The sequence below is a fragment of the Calliphora vicina genome, chromosome 1, assembly GCF_958450345.1.
Source record: "Calliphora vicina chromosome 1, idCalVici1.1, whole genome shotgun sequence".
In the NCBI taxonomy this organism is placed as follows: domain Eukaryota; kingdom Metazoa; phylum Arthropoda; class Insecta; order Diptera; family Calliphoridae; genus Calliphora; species Calliphora vicina.
Window position 1 is genome coordinate 4,065,358 of NC_088780.1, and position 17,788 is coordinate 4,083,145.

General features: G+C 32.3%; 1 protein-coding gene across 1 annotated transcript in view; it reads left to right on the plus strand.

Annotated features, from left to right (window-relative positions):
- Window positions 1–1,758: 1,758 nt before the first annotated feature.
- Window positions 1,759–17,788, plus strand: part of tx (taxi) — a 31,599-nt gene continuing 15,569 nt past the window's right edge. The window contains exon 1 of the mRNA XM_065515471.1: window positions 1,759–2,984. The gene's annotated coding sequence lies outside the window, so the exon portion shown is untranslated. The remainder of the gene's footprint in view (window positions 2,985–17,788) is intronic.

Consider the following 17,788-nt stretch of genomic DNA (forward strand, 5'->3'; position numbering starts at 1 on the left):
AACACATTTCTTCAGGTTTGGATACAATAAATAGTCACTCGGGGCTAAATCCGGAGAATAGGGTGGAAGAGGAAGTATTTCGTAGTCTAATTCATGGATTTTTGCAATGGAAACTGCAAATGTGTGTAGCCTTTTGTGCAACCGATTGTGAGCATCTTGCGGAAAGCTTCCTCATACCCAAATGATCATTCAAAATTGAAACCACTGAGCCATGTGAGATGACTTTCAATCTCCGATCGGCCAACATCATATCGTGATTTTTTCAATTGTTTCGGGTCATCATCCGTTCTTGTAGGGCCACAAAGAAATTCTATAAACCACTTTTTTCCATTGATTTCCAGATTTCCCATAGTATTTATCAAACTTAGCCTTTTTTTTGAGTGATGGTTTTTTCCGTAAAAAAGAATGCCTAATGAGCAGACGAAATCCACTTTTTCTCATTTACTCCTCAAGTCACGAGGTAGTCTGCTATCAATGGCTGTCAAACACGAACTAAATGACACAGCTTGTTCAAATTTTGACAGAAGTCAATTGACATATGGCTGTTGAGAGGAGTAGTGTTGTCCTTTCATTAAAGAGCCGGAAAGTTCAAAATGTCGGGGACATATTTACAAACATGATAATGCTGTTTTTTTGCGAAGATATGTCTTGTCTTTGTGTACAGCTATTCTAGTTTTGAGTTTATTCAGTGTTGTATCTACTACCACAAAATTCTACCCTCTTCCGACATTGTGTCATCCAAGCCCATTAGAGAATTACAATATCAACATCAGAAAACCCTACTTTTGTATAGGTTCAGAACTTTTCTTTCAGAATACAGCACGCAGATCAGTTTCTGATACATACAAAGTTTCCAGTTAATCAATGCATTGCAAACTTCCCTAGATATCCTTCATATGGCTCCAACTGACTGATTGAAAAGGTATTATGTAGACTAGCTCTGGGGATTTCGAATCCTCCTTCCGGATGATTATTTCCAACATTCTCTGTATCCAAAAGAAAAACTACGTTTTTATTTAAACATTAACACAAAAATAAAAACGCTAAATGGTTCACAATAACAACAGTCACACACAGCGTTACCATATGTCAAGTTTTCCCTTTTTTTGCAAGGTTTTTGAGATGCAAAAAGTTTTATTTTTTTAAAAAAAAGTTTTTTGGAAAATTGTAAATTTATGATATCAATAAGTTGAACCGTTTATTTCAAAATGATGTTCCCAAATTCATTTACTAAATATGGTAATTGATTTATGAAGTGTCTCCACCACTCAACTCACATAAATTATCTCAGTCTAATTATATGTACGAATTGGGTTTTGTAATTTTAGTATGTATGTAGTTAAAAAAAGTTTTTTTTGTTGAAAAAAAGTTTTTTTTTTAGAAATAAAAAGTTTTCTTCAAAAAATTTATGGCAACACTGGTCACACATAAATTTCAAATACGATCAACTAAAGGAACGTATTTTGTTAGCAACATCCAACAAATTACACCAACAATCTATCCATCCATCCATCGATCGTACGTACTTAGTACTGTGTTCAACGAAGTAACAACAATATTTGTGTGCGCCTCTGCATTGCGCACCAACACTCAGCAGAGCTTAACACACCGATCGCATCGCACATAAATACAAACGATATAAAGAGCACACTGTAGTTTGTATAGAAAATTGAGGCTATGATCGTTTTGGATACATTTACGTTTGTTTGTTTGTACGTTTATTGGCTTCGGCTATAAGTTGTTTATTGTTGTTGCTGTTGCTGCTGCTGTTGTTTGTTTGATATCAAAGTGCTCGATACAATCAGTTTTAATACATTTGGATTCAGTGCAAATTTGACAAACCTCGCTAAAGGACGTGCTTTACGAAACTTGGTCTCCACTAAATAAAACACATGCATGCCGGGCCACAAATAATTGAATTGAATAAAAATATATAAAAAAAAAGAAAAAGATTGAACGCATGCCGCAGTTTTGTTTTTTGTTGTCATTGAGTAGAAGCAGAAAAAGACGAGAAAATAATATAAGATTCTTTGCCTCAATCTCTGTGTACGAGCAGAAATATACATTTTTATACAGCCACCAATAACCAAAAGGAATTGAGCAGCAGCATCATTAGAATCATTCGAATCATCTGTATGCGAGACGCGTAAGATTGTTATTTTTAGATGCGATCGCTCGTCAACAAAAAAAAAATCTTAAATCTTTGAGAAGATGAAATTATCAACAACAAAAACTACAATACAAAAATAACAATTGAAATATAAATGTGATAAAACAGCAACAAAAAAAGCATTTTTGTTTTTGGAAATGAAAACAAAAAATTTATGTATGTGAATATTTGAAACTAAAGAATACAATCATGCTGATGATTCGATGATGTTGAGTATGATGCGGAAAAAGTAATGCACTCAATTTTATGTATTCAAAAAAAAAAAAATATAAAATAAAACAAGAAGCAAAAAACAACAAAATAATTAATAATAAACCTTGTATAGTTGAGATTTAAATAAATTTATCTCTCAGTAAAAACCCAAAAAAAAAAAAATAAAATAAGAAAATTCGTTTAATGTGTCATGTTAAAAGTGAAACATCAAATTTATAAAATTCTCAAATAAGACAAATTTAACAAAATAAAAAATTAATAGTCATATCAAAAAAAAATAGTATCACTACTACTGCATTTATCAGCCAATCGCATAAGAAAGCAAAACTCAGTTTATGAGCTAAATTAAATGAATAAAAAATATTGTAGTTTTGGTGCCAAAGATAAATGCGACAAATTACCTGTAAAGTGTGAAATGTTTACAAGTTTCGTTTTAAAATATCCAGATTGTTTATCTAATTCAAAGTAAAATCTAAGCCAAATTTGGTTTTATTACACGACAATAATTTATTTAGTAAAAAATTACTTGATATCAACCACGTTTTCAACAAATCTCATTGGCAGGATACACATCACGTTTTCCGGTTCATGAAAACTTAAGGTAAATATTTTAAAACAACAAAAGCTGAGAGCGAAAAATTGTTTAAATATTCTTAGTATTTGTTACACTAGAAAAATAAACACAAAAAGTGAAATAAACTAAGGGTTTCTTCAAATTTAAAAAAAAAAGAAATACTACTTTGCATTTAGCAAAGGAAATACAAATTACTTGAAGGATATTTAATTTACTTTACTTATAAATGTGAAATAAAAGTATATCTATGTGAATGTATACACTTAGATATCCAATTTGTAATAAGCGACGGAATTTAACAAAGTTTCTTAGCTAAAGAAATATTATATTGAACTAAATATTTGGCAAATTAAGAATTGCAAAAATCTTGTTTTTAATTTTAACAGATTAAAATCTGGTTCGGTTTTGTAAGAAACTTTTATCTGAATAAAGACTGTGTTAAAGCAAATATGTTTGTGGTCGTTTTTATCCTTTATATTCATGATGTAAAAAAAGATCTGAATAGCAGCTCCATCTTAAGAAAAATTTCCTTTTTCTCCTTCATAAACAAGATCCTAATATAGATCGCCATAGCACTTCTGGTCGATCTGTTAAACTCATAAATATAGGATTATTTTGCGTTATGTTATCCAAATTATTTTACACCAATTATTTCAAAGCCACAACTAGAGAAATATGTAGCTTATATTTTAAGATATGGCTAATAGTAGGTAACAGGACATTTTTTCAAGGTTGACCACCAACCATTTATATATTATAAATTTATTCAATGTATTGGCCATTGTTAGCTATAACCTTTTCCCATATTTTTGGCAACATATGGATCCCGAGCCAAAAGAACACTTCATCTTTTGATTATGAACGAATCTAGCCATTATCGAATACTCTGTTCCAAAGTGAATCGTATCCCAGAGAGAGTGTCCTGTATCGATCGAAACAAATCGATCGAATCGAACGAGGCACGGTCTGATCTATAAAACGTATGAGGCCTAGCATTTTCATGGTGGAATATTACGGTTTCATACCTGGCCGCATATTCTGGAGGTTCGGTACAGGTTCCCTCTAATGGTCTTGTCAGATTTCAGCAGCTCATAATAGATAGGACGCGTTTGCTCCAAACAAATACAAAGAATTACCTTAGCACCTGGATATTTGGCTTTGGTGTCGATTCGGCTGGTTGCCCGGGCTTCACGTACGATCACTTAGGCTTCGCGTTAGCGTAATAGATCCATTTTTGTAACCATTGAAAATAACCATTATTTCGGACATGCAAAATCGTCTTTAAAGGTCTGTCGGCTTCAATTCGTATGTTACACAATTTTTCTTGATTGTAATGAATCATGATGCTCGAAAATGTTTTCAAATTGCTGCTTGAGTAGCTCCCATTGATTTTGCGAGTACTTGTTGAGTTGTACAACTATCTTCATGAAGTAATGACTACAATTCTTGGTCTGTTTTGGCTGGTCTAATTTTTTTGTTTAATAACTAAATGAGAATAAACGAAACTTTATTGGCAGGCCTGATTCGACATTTTCAATAACTAAGTGAGAATTAATGACAGATATGAATCCTAAAAAATGACACATAAATTATTTATTGCACGATATATTGAGACAGATCAAACAATTAAAGAAATCATATGGAGATACAAAAAGAAACTCGAAGAATTTCGATGATGGATCCTTTCGATCCTTGCATGGACTTATACACCTATTTTTAACTTTGAACTTGTATTAACCCAATTGTATTAACAGAGTCATCTTATCCTAAAATTATTTACATTTGGTGTTTATGTCTTCAAGCTGGAAGATCCAAACCAATTTGTTTTTTTCTCAACAATATTTCGCCAGTCCAAATGTGGCAATTATAACGATTGATAAAGTTATCAAGATAAAAATAATAATTTTGATCATACTGTATCTGACATTCTTCGAGATTTCTTTTTCACATTAATTTTTTAGATTTTTTTCTTTGGAAAAAGATGAAAAAAAAATTCGGGTTAAAAAATATTTTTCCCGATTTTGACCCATTGTAGGTCCAACTTATTATAGCCTTATATACATCGTTGCAATGGACTTTGAAATATCTATCATTAGATATTGATATTGTCTATATTAATAACATAGTAATCCAGATATAGATCAAAAATAGACCAAAAAACAAGGTTGTCCCGTTTTTTTCCTTATATCTCAGTATTTTGTGGGCCGATTTTGTCGATATTGTACCGAGCCGGAAGAATTCCCAATATATTGATGTATGAATTATGTATGTAAGTTATTTGGGGGCTACGGAAAGTTGATTTCATGGCTATATCGATTTCGCTATCTATAACGATCCAGAATATATATACTATGTGGGGTCGCAAATGAAAAATGTAGAAATTACAAACGGAATGACAAACCTTGCCACTCATGATGAAGGGTATAAAAATAACCAAGAAGATAATTTACAGGCAACAATTTGTTAAACGAGCAGCCCTTTCCAAGAATAAGAGGTTTCATTTTCTTTGTTCCAGATACATTAGTGCAAAGTAACATTGTTACTCTATCCATTGATAACTTTCTTCCTGGAGTATTAGTTTCTCTAGCTTAAACAAACTTTTTATCTGCACTGTGGTTCCAAATCAAAATCTAGGTGGACAAAATTATGAAAATAGGTATCTTCAGAATTTGGAAAGACTAAGTTTTTTCGGAAGCTGACAATCTGCTCTCCTCCAATACAAATGGGTTTTTCAATTGGACATTTCATTTTCTCGACAGAAGCGCCAGAAGTTCAACAAATTTTGATTCATATTTTCGTTAATTTTTTTTTAATATTTTACTGTTTTACTAAATTAGATATATCTCAATGGTTTTACCATATAGAAATTCATACTTCAAAACATAGATAAACATTGATATAGGCTTTTATTAAGTGTATATCTTATATTTATGGGCCATTTTCCTGTTATAGTCCTTTCAACTTGGGTCTCAAATATACTGATATTTTTTTTTCTAAGAATGTTATTTAGCTTGCCAAAAAAAAAGACCGTCGAAGCCCGTCCAATGACTATATACATCATTTAGAGAAACTTCTGGGGAATGTCTTTTTAAAAAAATTGTAGCCGCCAGCACTCGCCGAAATACTTTTTTTTAATTTTTACGGAATGGAATTTTTAGAAATATTTCTTTATTTATTATTGATTTTTATATATCTAGACCCTACTGTAACTTGAAATATAGTAAATACAGATATTTTTAAAAATTTTGTTTCAGAAACACATGAAAACATATTTTTTTTAAATTTTTATTAACGATTTTTTTATGTATATCTAGACCCTACTGTAACTTGACAAAAAGTTTATATCGATCTTTTAAACTTTTTTTTGAAATCGGAGATACCAATTCCATATAAAAAGAGCGACAAATAATTTTGTCCACCTAGATTATGATTTGGAACCACAGTGATCTGGTAGCATTTTCCGTCCGTATTTAAAATAACTTTAATTTGTGCTCAACTATAAATTTTTTCAATACTTGTTTAAGGACTCGTTATTATAATTTCTCTCCTGATTTATTAAGAAGTCTGACACCGTGTATTTTTATGAATATAGATCCAACCATTGCTTGCATGGGATCCACCAATATAGTAATTGAAACATCAAGTCATTATTGTAAATATTTTGTGAAAAGAAAATATTAAAATTTTGAAAACATTTTTATGTTTAAATATTTTTTATAGCCATTTTCCTTCTCTTATTTCTCACCATTTTATAAAATTTAATTAATTCGAGTTTGGCTAAAAATATTTCTTTTGCTTTATTCTGATATATCAGTCCTTTATGAGCAGATTTGGCTGATTTTCTTTATATCCAATTATCGCAACTTAAAATTTTTCAATACACAAGTGGAGATATTTTAAACAATTTCCCCATTTAACCCATTCATTTTGTTCAGTGTTTATTCACACACAATTTTTAGTTTAATCAAAATAACACAGAATTAAATAATAAGAAAAAAAGTATAGGGTTGATTTGTTATTGTTGTTGTTTTTATCGTTGAATTTTCACATCTCATTAAGGTGGCAAATAATAACAAAACTGTAGACACACACACACCCAAGCATGATAATGTATTCGATTAATAATTCCCAAAAAAATTTTTAATAAACGCCAAAAAATATTCAGATATGTTTGTATGTGCCCCCATCGAAACTTTTCGAAAAGAACAAAAAAAAACACAACATCAACGACAAAACTTTATGGAATTGAGAAAATCATTATTTAATACAGAAATACCATAAAAATTAAAAAAAAAATGTATTTAAACAGTAAAAATAAAATAAAACACTGCTGTGTAGAGAGTATAAAAACTAAATTTAGAGAAACTAGTGCCAAGACCAAGGCGCAGATGAACCAACCAACAAACATACCACTGGAAGACGTTGATGACGACGACAAAGAAAATGAAATAAGTAAAATAAACAATTCTCATTTGGTTCTGTTGTTCTGTGTTACGTTTAATAGTTGTGAATTTTTTATTTATGTTGTTTTTTTTAAAGAAAATTGCTTGGAGAACTTGCTGAATTTTTTTACTTTTCTTACTAGACATTTGTACTCCTGCATGTGTGTGGCTTAATGAAATAAAGAAAAAATGTAGAAAACCAAACTGCTTCTGCTTCATTCTTCATCTTGAATTACATTATACACATATGTACTTATATGCTTCATTATTAGAGTTCTGCAACGTTCAGAGTATGAAACTTCTTTCTCACTCACAAGTGTTTAAAGAAATTTTCCTCATTTACTTACACTTGAAATGTACTTGACTAAGTGTGAGTGCTTGAGCCTTATCATGCCTCTTTTAGGATATACACAGATACATACATACACACATTTAGTTATGTATATAAACATATTTATTCAGATATTTATATGCAATTATGTGAGTGTGTGTCTTGGTTATATCAAAAAGGAATGCGTTTTCCTTGTGATGCTAAATTCAAAGTGTTACACAAATAAATAATAAATACACAAGACGATAAGAACGTTAAATAAATTTCAATTAAATTAAATTGAAAATTTAACACTAAATAAATGTAAATTGAGTAGAAATTTTTACCTTGGAAAAACAACTAATACAATTTGCATTATTTTATAAAAATAAAAGGTATTATATTCATATGTGGAATAATAACTATAACGAACTTTATTTGTATGCCTCTTTATGTTACCCAAACACAGAGGATAACACATTATTGGACCGAGAAAGCAAACTTTGCAATTTTAGCTGAATAAATGTTCGTCTAAGTTGATTTAAATTGTTTCTCTTTAAACATCCATCCAAAAATTTTCTCATAAGGACTTCGAAATGCTGAATGGAAATTGTCTATCTTGTAATTTCTACAATTTACATTTGCGACTCCTTATTGATAGAATTGCTATTTAGCGATAAATGTCAGTCCGTTTGTTGTTTGAAATAGGCTTTCCGAAGACGCCAGATAGCCTATGGACCAATTGGATCAGATGTACAGGGTGGTCCAATTACATGTATTTTTTTATTAAATAAAATGAACCAAACTAAATTTAATTTAAAATAAGAAATAACTGACAAATATGCCACGCCGCGTCCGATGTCAGCCTAATGTTTTAATACATTGTTGATGGTTTCTGGTTCAATCTGACGAATGGATCTGACGTTATTAGCCTTAAGGGTGTGGATCGTTTCTGGATTATTCGCATCTTTAACAGTTCCCACAAAAAAAAATATTGCACACTGATTGTATGACTTCAAAATGAGGGATTTTTTTTAAATTTTTAGCTTTTATTTTGAAACATTTGTACAAAATAAATTTATTCAAAGTATTGGCCATTGTTAGCTATAACCTTTTCCCCTCTTTCTGGCAACATATGGATTCCGAGACAAAAAAAACTACTCATCATTTGCGGGCAAAAACGAATCAAGCCAACATCGGATACTCTGTTCCACAGTGAAGCGTATCGCAGAGAGAGCGTTCTGCACCGATAGAAACAAATAGTAGTAGGACAGAGCACGGTCTTGACTATATAGCGTGTGAGGCGAAACTTCCCAATCACTTCATTCTAAATACTTTTTAACAGGTATTGCAACATGTGGCCGAACGTTGTCATGATGAAATATTACGGTTTTATGTCTGGCCGCATATTCTGGGAGTTTTTTGATCAATGCTCGCCTCAAATAAATCAGTAGAGTTCGCTACAGGTTCAATGTGATGGTCTGGTCGGATTTCAGCAGCTACCTTTTGCTCGAACCAAATACACAGCATTACCTTAGCGCCATGAATATTTGGCTTTGGTGTCGATTCGGCTGGTTGGTTAACATACGATATTTTACGCTTCGGGATATCGTAATAGATCCAATTTTCATCGCAAGTAATGATTCGGTGCAAAAATTAATTCTTTCATAGCGTTGAAACATCATTTCGGACATCGTCTTTCTAGATCTCTCGGCTTCAATTCACATGGTTCCCAATTTCCTTGCTGTAGGATGAATCCTGCTACTCGCAAACGTTTTAAAATTGCTGCTTGAGTAGATTCCAATGATTATGCAATCTCTTGTTGAGGTTGACAATAGTCTTCATGGAGTAATGCCTTCAATTGGGCGATCTTTGTCTTCAGTGTAAAAATCACCACTTCTGAACCGAACAAACCATCCCTCGCTCGCTGAAATCGGTGGAACACATTCACCATAAGCTTTGGTGAGCAATCGGTGTGCTTCAGCGGCACTTTTTTCAAATTAAAGTAAAGTAAAGCAAAACTTCCCGCATGTGACATTTTCGAAGCAAAAAAACATTGTTGTTTCCACTATAATGTTCAATAACTAAGTGGTAATAAATGACAGATGTGTACTCTTCAAAATGACATATAAGTTTTTAAAAACTAAAACCGCGTTCAAAAGTTTTTACTAGTTTTCCATTAGTGTAGATTAATACTATCTCCGGTTTTATTTTCTAAATATTTACCATTAAATAGTCCTAGAGATCCTCGATAATTAATAAGTTTTTTATCTTAAACTTTTAGTGTATTTTTTTCACTGACTTAAATTTATTATTTTAAATATCCTTTACACTCTAAACACACCCCCCCCAGTAAATATTTCATTTGCTCAACATTTATGTATAACACTCTCTAACTGTCTTTGTTCAACAAAAAGCAAAATAACTTTTCTTTACCCACAATATTTATTTATTTAAATTTTCAAAGTTTCGAAAAATTTATCTTAAAACGAATGCATATTTAATTTGCTCCTGCACCACATGATGGCTGTTTGGTGTTTTACAAATATTCCACTTCAATTTTAAAACTTTATTTTATTTCGAAATATTATTTGCATTGAGTATCTAAATTTTCCAAAACTACGTTATAAACTAGGAAAATTTATAAACTCTTTTTTGTTTTACCAAAATATTATTTAAGACAATTTAAAGATGGAGAAATGTTTGAACGTATAAAGAATATTTTTTTGCATATCGTGCAACGTACGAAGAAGAATATGCATGAGTGTATATGAATGCAAATGCTGTATGCAAATCTATGAAATGAATAGCTAAGAAAGAATGGTTATTGTTTTGCATAGAGTACGAGTACGAGTAGTCGTTAAATACAATAGAGCCGTGTATTCTAAAACAAAATGAGTGGTTAAATATAATTTTGAGTACTTGTTGCTAATACGAGTACGTTTTGTGTATTACCAACAGCCAAACTTCATCCACATAGACTCAATTACCAGTAGAGTATTCAGAAACGGATTCCGGTTAACCGGTTTTTTCTGTTTGAAAAACCAACCGGTTTCGAATATTTTATTCTTTCGAATAATTCTACAAATCGGTTTTTTTTTGTATCGGGTAACCGGCTTTTATTTTCTTATCGAATATCTCTCACGATTATTAAAATGGAAATTAAAAATTAACCGAACACAGTCTGTTTGTGAAAGGAAGAATTTGAAAGTTTCAACTTACGAGCGATGTTTTGTTCGATTCAGAAGTCGTGAATTTCACACGAAAGACAAATATCGGCCAGGCCAGCCAAAAGAGTTTGAAGACCAAGAATTGGAGGCATTACTCCATAAAGATTGTTGTCAAACTCAACAAGAGCTTGCAAAATCATTGGTAGTTACTCAAGCAGTTTGCGAGCAGCAGGATTCATCCAAAATTGGATACCATACGAATTGAAGCTGAGAGGCCTTTAAATACGATTTTGCATGTCCGAAATGATGCTTGAAGAAAACCATTTTTGCACCGAATCATTACTTGAGATGAAAAGTGGAACCATTACGATATGGCGCTAAGGTAATGTTTATATTTGGTGGGAACAAAACGGTCATATCTGTTATGAGCTGATGAAATCTTACAAGACCATCACAGGGAACCTTTTTGAAACGCTTGAGGCGAGCATTGGCCAAAAAACTCCCAGAATAATCGACCAGACATGAAACCGTAATATTCCATCATGATAACGCTCGGCCACATGTTGCAATACCTGTTAAAAAGTATTTAGAATGAAGTGGTTGGGAAGTTTTGCCTCAATCGCCTTATAGACCAGACCTTGTTTCGATCGATGCAGAATGTTCTCTATGGAATACGCTTCACTTTGGAACAGAGTATCCGAAATTAGCTCGATTCGTTTTTGGCAGTTCAGATGAGCAGTTATTTTGACACGGAATCCATTATGTTACCTGAAAGATCGGAAAAGGTCATAGCTAAAAATGACCAATACTTTGAATAAATTTATATTGTTCCAATGTTTCAAAATAGAAGATAAAAATATGAAATAATCCCGCATTTTTAAGTCATTCACTCAATAAATTTCACACATTTTCTAGATGTGTAATAGATCTAACGTTCGTTGGCGATCAGTTTAATTGTTAATTCAAAAATAAGTCTCATTAATATGATTTGTTTATTTTTTGGATGTAATGAAAACCGTAAACCGCTTTTCTAAAAACTCGGTTTCTTGAATACTCTAATTAACATCATGTGAACTTGTAAATGAAACATTATAATAAGTAGTGTATGGCATGGCAAGCCAGGTACACAGACAGACAGAACGACATTAAGCTGTGAGTTAGTTAACCAGTAAAGCCGTAGCCTTCGCTGCCTCCTCCGCTTATGACGTTTTTTTTTTTTGTTCATTTCCGTTATTGTTAGTATGTTTATGAATTAACTTTTTGTATTATTTTGGCTTTGTGTTTGTGTTAAAAGTGGCTGTAAATTTGCACTTGCTCTAGCTCAAGCAAATTGCATGTGATTAAAACCAAGAAATACGCCACGCCGACAACATTTTGCCAAAATGAAAATAAAAACAACTACAACAATTTGCTAGTACGATAGAGTAATATTAAATAGATTGCGTATAGTAGATCCATATAAACATGTACACAAAGATTAGGCTGAGCCAAACTATATATATATTACAATATATTAATTTATTAAACAAACATCTCTACTTATATAGTAAGTGGCTTGCTTAGATATTGAAAATTTACATAATTTTTAAATTAGCTTCTTTTAAATTTAATTTAATCTATTTAAGGGGACAGCCTAAAGTATTTGCTCTCCTATGCAAGCACTTGCATATGAAATATTTATATTTTAAACGTAATAGACAACGTTTTATATAGACGTACGTTTGCATACATATATCTATATATTTTTATAATTGTAGGAAGAAGAAGTGTTGCATGTATATTAGCAAACATCCGTACAATTTGAATACATGCTCAAAATAAAGACAAAATTCACTTGCAACTACACATGCACTCACACACCTCAACATAATATTGACACCCACCCCGGGAATCTACAAAAACAAACGAAAGCCCCAGCACCATGTATTCAGACAGACGGACGGACTGAGAAACTTAGACTCATTTGTTATAGAACATTGATGTGTTTTTGATACCACGATACGAGGTGTTTTTTTTTTTTATTTTCATTTTGTTTTTATATCAACCATTATTATCCAAGATATTGTTGTAGAGCACACACTCCACACGAGCAAACATCCAAAGAAAGTAAACAAGCTAGGAAGTCACTTAGGAAACTTAAAAGGAAGGAAATTGTGTATTTTTTCAACTTCTTCGTTATTTTTTTTTTGTATTAATTTTGCTTCTTCCCGGCCACAGGAAGTATTTTGGATTTTATCGTTCATTGTTTAATTTTTCGATAGAAATTGCGAAGAAATTTACACGAAACTTAATTTTGGTTGACGTTGACATGAATGTTAAAAACAAAAACAAACAAAATATTTAATAACAAGCCACAATAACGACTACATGCAAAACCTTCATTGATGGTGGGTATGTATGAGATTAAAGACTGCTGCCTTGCAAATGTTGTTGATATTTGGAGAAATAAATAATAGAATTAATTACTTATGTCCTATCAAAGCAGGTGCTAGAGGACATGTCCAACTATAGCAATAGCTAAATCCCAGACTGGTCCTCAGAGACTCTGTATCTTATATATAGAAAAAACTCTGTATATAGTCCGATATACTGAGTATGTTAATAAAAGACTTGACTACATCCATTCTAAATACTGGAAAAGTATTGGAAACATATTTGCCTTCTAGCCCCATTATTGAAATGTAGGATTAGTTTAAGCTACAATGCAGTTATGCAGTTTTCCTTTGCTGACAATATAGGTCTCCAAATATAATACTACTCAAAAATATTCAATATCTATAACAACTAAACTTCATCCTTTTGAAACTTTTAAAGTTCACAACCACCACTCCGTCCGTTTCAGATTCTAATGAATATGCCTTTATGGAACCTATCCATTGGAAAAATATGATCGGCTGTCCTGCTGAAATGTTTATGTACTCATTTATTAGACATCTGCATGAGTAGACGCGATACTCAACACAGTAATGCCCTTTCAGATTTAGTTAATAATATTTTACTCACGAAAGCATTCGGGTTAATCCGAGCTATCCAGTATAAGTTCCTTCTAGAATATCGGAAACTTTGAGAAGCTATTTAAAAAATTGTTTGTTAACAGAGAAGTAACAAATTGCGATATATTAATTATGGAGGAGAAAAGCTTTTTATTTGACAACACTGTAATTGCGCGTTATGTTTGTTATTAGTACAGGTTGCACCGCCTCTGGTGATGAGAAGGCGCACTATTCAAGCTATTTTATAGCTATTACTAATTTAATTTACATAGGGCTGTGATATATATATAAGTTCCCGTTCCTACAGGGAGCATAGAGCCTCTATAAAATGTATGAACATCTCTCTATTTTGTGCTAACGCCTTTAATTCTCCCCAAGTCTTGCCACTACTATTTACTTCGGCCTCAATCTCCATGTTCCAGTCTATTGCAGTTCTAGTGATGTAGTTAGGCTGTCTTCTAAGGGTGTGGCCGATCCAAAGCCATTTTCGTCTCCTTATTTCAATCGATAGGATTTGTTGGCCTGTTTTTTCCAAGAGCGTGTGATTAGACATGGTTATCGGCCAGAATACACGTAGGATCTTGCGAAACCAGCGATTCACGAATATTTGCATTTTGCTATTTTCGTACGCTGAGATAACGACGGTAATCTCCAAATAGGTTTTAGGCGGCCAAATGTTTAGCGTGCCTTATGCATGTCCTCACCCGATCCCTCGTGCTCCCAAGATATCAGAATTGGCTGACATCTTCTATTTCGCTTACACCTATTGCAAATAAATTTTGGGCGGTTGCATTTATACATAAAGTTTTTGTCATCATCACATTTATTTTCAAACCTACTGATTCCGCTGCTAGCGTTATTAAATAGCAGTGATGGCTGGACACATCTCTGTCGGACACCTATCCCAACTTTCACAGTTTCACTCAGTAATTTGCCATGTTTTATCCTACAAGAGGCATTGCGCTATAAGCTTTTTATAAGGCTTAAAAGTTTGAGAGGTATTCTCCTACATGCCAATGAACTGCAAATCACATTGTGGTTTAGTTTATCGAAGGCCTTCTCGAAGTCTATGAAGCATAGATACAATGGTGAGCGCCACTCTACAGATTGTTTCACAATAACACGTCGGATGTTAATGTGGTCATACAATTAAGTCACAGCACCCTTCTTCAAATACTGACTGAGTACAATTATCGGTCGACAGCTAAAGAGTTATGAGGACAACCCAACAAAAATAAAAGGACGACACCCTGAACCTTTATCGACTCAATACTGGTTCTATGACTAAATACTGGATTAATCTGATCAGGTCCGATATAAAAATCCTTTTTATATATAAGCAAGGAGTCGTGTTTTAGGCATGACAGGTTTCTTCAGAGTGTGGATTAATCGATTTACGCTTCTAACTCCCACAATTTATTATAAAGCACATTTAACTAGTAAGAGTGGTACTAAAATACTACTCCAAGACAAAGTCTCATTCTTAGGTTGAATGGCTATTGAAACATTGATGTTAGAAACAGCACAAATGCAAATATTTCAACAAATAATTCATTAAGTCTCAATTGTTCGCCATCGTTCATAAGACTGATCGTCTTGAGTTGAAATTATTCTATATATTAAACCTTATAATTAAGAATCTGCCACAAGATCTGCTTTATTTGGAATATGAGGACAATTTCATCAAGGATATCCACAAACAAAAACACAAGATTCAATGAATTTGTCTCGCATCGCATGAAGTATGGCATATTCGGAAAAGATTTAGCCTTTTATATCTCGAATACAGAAAATCTAAAAAAATTTTGTAGAATTTCACAGAAACTTATTTCGTTGTGACCACCCTTTAAATGTATCAAATATAAATGTTACCTTCAACTACCAAATTTCGAAAAAGGATAATATCTTTGTTTTCTTTTCTGTATTTTAGTTTTTGGAGTTGTTGCCTAAACTAATAGCAACATATAGCCGTAAATTTCGAAAACCATTTACTACATATTTAGTCGCTGTTGATAATTGAAAAGGAAATTTGTATTTTAGCGCAATTTGCGCGAAATGAAATTCTTTCCTAATCCTTACATGAGCTCAAATAAATGATGAGTTAGTGTGATGGAAGGCGGAAGAGGAGGGACAAGATTATTTCGATCACAGGATGTAGTGGTGGCGTGTTAAGGTAAACATGTTTAGCTCTTTAACTGGTAAATATCAGGTGTTGTGCAAGTTTTACACCGAATTGAATTCAAACGAGGAGTCTAGCCTTTAATGTACATATCAGTTTTTGGTATTTATTACATTTTTTTTTTTGTATTATTGCTGTAAATTTTGTGCAAATTTTAACTACCAACTTCATCAACAACATCAGGACAATGAATCATTCATTTGTACATACAAGCATGCAATTTCATATTATTGCATACAAAATTAAATATGTATGGATGGATGGATGTATATATGTATGTATCTGTGTGTAAGTAGATTTATGTGTGAGTGTGATTTCCAAAAATACTACGTACCATTCGTATTTTGTGTTCATTCAAGTAATTTGAAATGTACATGTTGATTTGTAGGGAATATATGAATGTGTGTATGTGCAAATATATGCATATATAGGTATCATGTTTGTGAATATCGGAATGGTTGGTTAGATGTACACACATTCATCTGTATGCGTTATTTTTTTTGGAACATTTTCCACAATACATGTGTGAATCTATACGTGTACAAATGTTTATCCTTATGACTGTATATTTACATTCATATGCATAGCCAGTAGTTCTGGGTGAATGTCCCGAAACTAGTGATTTTGCCTATAATTTATGGTGAGCACTAGTTACATAAATAGCTACGTTACTGTGTCCTAAGCCGGGAATCAATTGACACTACAAAGATTACAAATACATCTCTCTAATAGGTGGTCCAAAGTATGTGGATTCACATACCGGTTACATAGAGTCAGTTACTTAATCAGCTACATAACTAGACTATTTGAGGTGCTAATTGACCTCAAATAGTCAATTAAAAAGACATCTCATACACAGTCCCATAACAAACACTTTACATTACTTAGAGACTCTTAAGTGACAATTGTCTTCACGCTAGATTACCTGGAATGCATAAAGTAATCTGTTGATTTTTTCCTGCACTACAAGAAACAAATGGCCCAATGACTGCAACATTAATCATGTTTATAAACATGTCCATCAGTATAAGCTTCTACTTATTAACAATGTTGATAGCATGCAGTTATTAGAATTGTTTGTAAGTATGGCAACACTAAATGTTTAAGCTGCTAACATTAACATTGAAAGCTCTAGAATTCGAGTGTTTTAGTTTTGTACGTTAAGAACAATCGGCGCTACTCGAATGAAGATGGCACTGTCTATAAATAGTGGCTGCGGTTTTATTTGCAATCATAAGTATCCGGTTTATTTAACGGAAATAAACCACCATTTCTATAAGGTAAAAACGTAACAATATATAAATTGGAGATAGCCAAGTGACATTTACTGTCTCTAAGGGATACATTGACTACTTGTAAAACTGCTGGGTATACTATATACATAAATATGAGTGAGTGTATATGTGTGGTAGGATTCCATTTCAACTCGACTTAATTGCATGGATATTATCTGACATGGAAAGTACTTTGCAGAATGGTTTTTAATTAAATTTATACTGCCAACAAAACAAAACAACAAAATAATAATAATAATGAACGTATGCATGAATGTTTAAGTGTATTTTGTATGTTGTACGAGTGTATCCTAGAAAATTTATAATGAAATGAAAATAAAATTGATTGTAATTACTTGTAGAATGTACGTAGACATTTTAGGCATTATTAATTTAAGTGTTTCTTTCAAGAAATTCTATAATCGAAAAAGGTACAACTTAACAAGACATTGCTCTTAGTACC